The sequence below is a fragment of the Mobula birostris genome, chromosome 12 (assembly GCF_030028105.1).
Source record: "Mobula birostris isolate sMobBir1 chromosome 12, sMobBir1.hap1, whole genome shotgun sequence".
NCBI lineage: Eukaryota > Metazoa > Chordata > Chondrichthyes > Myliobatiformes > Myliobatidae > Mobula > Mobula birostris.
In genome coordinates, this window is record NC_092381.1 from 116630395 (window position 1) to 116634606 (window position 4212).

Genomic DNA, 4212 nt, shown 5'->3' on the forward strand with positions numbered 1-4212 from the left:
CCAACTTGACGAAATTCAGTGCGGCGCGGGTAAACAGCGGGAGTAACTATGACTCTCTTAAGGTTAAGGAGGGGGGCCCATGGGCCAGCAAGGAGTTTCTGATGAACATCGGCCGGGACATTTTGACGGCGGGGCAAGAACTAGTTGTTATTGAGGGCGAAGGGTTTGTCCTCAGCTGGTTGATTGTCGAATCGTCGGGACTGCCGGGCCGGTCAACGATTTGCCCGGCCGGCTTGGTTAACCATTTGCCCGAGCCGGGTTGGTTACCGAATTGTCTGGGTTGGGCTTGGTTAACCATTTGTCCGAGCCGGGTTGGTTAATGAATTGCCATGGCCGGGTTGGTTAACGCAGTTTCAGGGTTGGGCTTGATTAACGATTTGCCCGAGCAGGGTTGGCTAACGCATTGTCAGGAGCGTGCGCGGTTGGTTCACGAAACTGCCTGTTCCGGGTTTCTAGAGCGTTGTCAGGCCCGGCCGGCCGGGTTAGCGGCTTGCCAGACCCAACTTGACGAAATTCAGTGCAGCGCGGGTAATCGGCGGGAGTAACTATGACTCTCTTAAGGTTAAGGAGGGGGGCCCATGGGCCAGCAAGGAGTTTCTGATGAACATCGGCCGGGACATTTTGACGGCGGGGCAAGAACTAGTTGTTATTGAGGGCGAAGGGTTTGTCCTCAGCTGGTTGATTGTCGAATCGTCGGGACTGCCGGGCCGGTCAACGATTTGCCCGGCCGGCTTGGTTAACCATTTGCCCGAGCCGGGTTGGTTAATGAATTGCCATGGCCGGGTTGATTAACGCATTGTCAGGGTTGGGCTTGGTTAACGATTTGCCCGAGCAGGGTGGGTGAACGCATTGTCAGGAGCGTGCGCGGTTGGTTCACGAAACTGCCTGTTCCGGGTTTCTAGAGCGTTGTCAGGCCCGGCCGGCCGGGTTAGCGGGTTGCCAGACCCAACTTGACGAAATTCAGTGCGGCGCGGGTAAACGGCGGGAGTAACTATGACTCTCTTAAGGTAAGGAGGGGGGGCCCATGGGCCAGCAAGGAGTTTCTGATGAACATCGGCCGGGACATTTTGACGGCGGGGCAAGAACTAGTTGTTATTGAGGGCGAAGGGTTTGTCCTCAGCTGGTTGATTGTCGAATTGTCGGGACTGCCGGGCCGGTTAACGATTTGCCCGGCCGGCTTGGTTAACCATTTGCCCGAGCCGGGTTGTTTAGCGAATTGCCATGTATGGGTTGGTTAACGAATTGTCGGGTTTGGGCTTGGTTAACGACTTGACCGTGCAGGGTTGGTTAACGAATTGTCGGGGTTGGGCTTGGTTAACGATTTGCCCGAGTAGGGTTGGTTAGCGTGGTTAGCCGATTGTCCGGGTCAGACTGGTTAACGAATGGCATGTCCGAGTAGGTTAACGAATTGCCGAGAGCGAGCTTGTTGAACGAATTGCCGGCTGGGTTGTGCCTCATTGCCAGTCAGTTGTTATTGATTGTCCGTTTCCAGTGTTCACGAATTGGCAAGGCCAGGGTGGTTAAGGAATTGTCCGGGCCAGGTTGCGTTAACGAATTGCCCGTCCTGGCTGGTTAACGAATTGTCAGGGTCAGGTTGGTTAACGAATTGCCATGGCCGGGTAGGTTAACGAATTGCCAGAGCCAGCTTGGTTAACGAACTGTCCGGCCGGGTTGGTTAACGAATTGTCCGTTCCAGTTGGTTCACGAATTGGCAAGGACAGGGTGGTTAACGAATTGTCCGGCCGGGTTGGTGCACTCATTGCCAGGCAGGGTTGGTTACCGAATTGTCCGTTCCCAGTTGGTTCACGAATTGGAAAACCAGGGTGGTTAAAGTATTGTCCGGGCCTGGTTGGTTAACGAATTGCCCGTCCTGGTTGGTTAACGAATTGTCCGGGTCAGGTTGGTTAACGAATTGCCAGGGTCTGGTTGGTTACCGAATTGTCCGGCCGGGTTGGTGCACTCATTGCCAGGACAGGGTTGGTTGACGAATTGCCCGTCCTGGTTGGTTAACGAATTGCCAGGGTCTGGTTGGTTACCGAATTGTCCGGCCGGGTTGGTGCACTCATTGCCAGGACAGGGTTGGTTAACGAATTGTCAGGGTCAGGTTGGTTAACGAATTGCCAGAGCCAGCTTGGTTAACGAATTGTCCGGCCGGGTTGGTTAACGAATTGTCCCGGCCAGGTTTGGTTAACGAATTGCCAGAGCCAGCTTGGTTAACGAATTGTCCGGCCGGGTTGGTGCACTCATTGCCAGGACAAGGTTGGTTAACGAATTGCCCGGTTCCGAATGGTTAACGAATTGCCCGGTCCCGGTCGGTTCACGAATTGCCCGCCCGCTGATTGTTAACTTTTCGCACCGGCGGGGATGGCTTGGGTAACGAGCCTCCAAGATCTGTCGGTTAACCATTTGCCCGGTGGCAATTCGTTAACCAAGTCCGCTCCGGAAGTCTGGATGGGGGTCGGATTTGCCGGCCGAGGCCGACCCGGAGTTCCAGAGGCTCGCCGCGCCGGGGGTCAGATTCGGCCGCCCCTTTGACACATGCAATTTCTGTACGGGGGCATTGGCGGGGTTCCTGCAGATATATAGGGAGGCCGTTTTCACGAGTTGTTGAAGTATTCGGTAGATGGCACCGGCCTCCCCAATTGGTTAACCCGGGCCACGCGGCAGCTTTTCCGCACGATTCCGAAGATTGCCGGTATGGATTTTCGGACAAATACCCAATCGCGGAAGTCTGTCAGCGGGACCTATTCGCAGGCCCATGCCGGCCGAGGGGCGGCATTTTCCGTATGACTACCGGTGCTCCGGCCGCCGAATGGAAACCTTGCCCGAATGAATTTCTGACAAAGTCCCGAGGCGGGAGCCAGTAAGGGGACGTATTCGGCGGGCCGTGCCGGCCGAGCGGCGGCATTTTCGGAGGGACAACCGCAGGTCCCGCCGTCGATCCGAGACCTTGGCTGAAGAGTCGAAAGTAATCTAAGTCCCGACTCGGAAGTCAGAATGAAGGCGACTTCGGGGCCCTCCTGCCGACCGAGGCGGCCGATCGACGGCGGCACTACCGGAGGGCCGCCCGCCGAGCCAGCCGCGTGCCCTCGGCGCCACGCCGGTTAACCAATTGCCGTCGGAAGCCTGTGAAGGTCGGATCTGCCCCGTCGGGCGGGCCCGAGGTGCCCCGCGACCGGCATGAGCTCCGGGCGTCGTGCCGCCGGTTTGACACATGTCATTGTTGCACGGTCTGTCGCGGCTCTGGTTAACGAGTTAGGCCCGGAAGTCACTATGGGGGTCGGATTTGCCCCGCCTGGCGGGGCCAGAGTGCGACCTTCCCGGTAGGACTTCCGGGAGGCATCCCGCCGACTTGACACATGCAATTTCTGTACGGGGGGATTGGCGGGGTTCCCGGAGATTTACGGGAACACGTTTTCCAGACACACTTAGCAGGGTGACTAGTGGTACGGTTGACACAGTGCAGAGTTCTAAGTGAGCCTTACTCAATTGTGACTCAGTAAGCGGGAGGCCGGGCGAGCTCCGACTTACAATGATAAAAGCTTTTTTTCGCTATTTCCGAAAAAAATGACAAAGTCCAAGAACGCAGCGGGGGCTGCGGACAGACAGAGTCTGAGCGCGGACCGCGGGCGGCGGCCGGCAGACCGACGGTGGCAAAAGCTTTATATCGATCCGAAAAGCAAAGAGGCATTGTGTGTACCAAGACGGAGAAGGGACAAGCCTGCCGCTGGTGCCCTCGCGAGTGTCGTCTGCGTTAGACCTCTGTTCCCCGATCGATCCGGCTTGGTCGGTCCTACCTTTGGGAGAGGCCGAGTGGAAGCGACGGTCTCGACACGTGCGCCGAACTTCCGTGCTCGGCTCGTTACCATCTCCGGAGGTGGGCAGGTGGGTCTGCCGCGGGGCGGCCCGATTGCCGACCGAGGGCTTCATGCTTTGGGCGGAATTGACGTTGGGCATTCGCACGTTTGCACCACGATCGATTGACGGAGTCTCCCGCCGGCGGACGGGACTGCTGTGCGCATAGATGACGGGGGCCGGTCGAACGACCGTCGACCATCCCGAGAAGGCAGCTACACCCACGCGCATATACCTAGGCGGTGAAGGTGCGGACCTCACCGGCGCGATCGACGGGGTGGGATGGCGAGGCGTTCACCGGCGCGGCGTTAGGCCCTGGGCCGACGGAGGCGAGCGGCGACCGTCGACCGTCCTGAG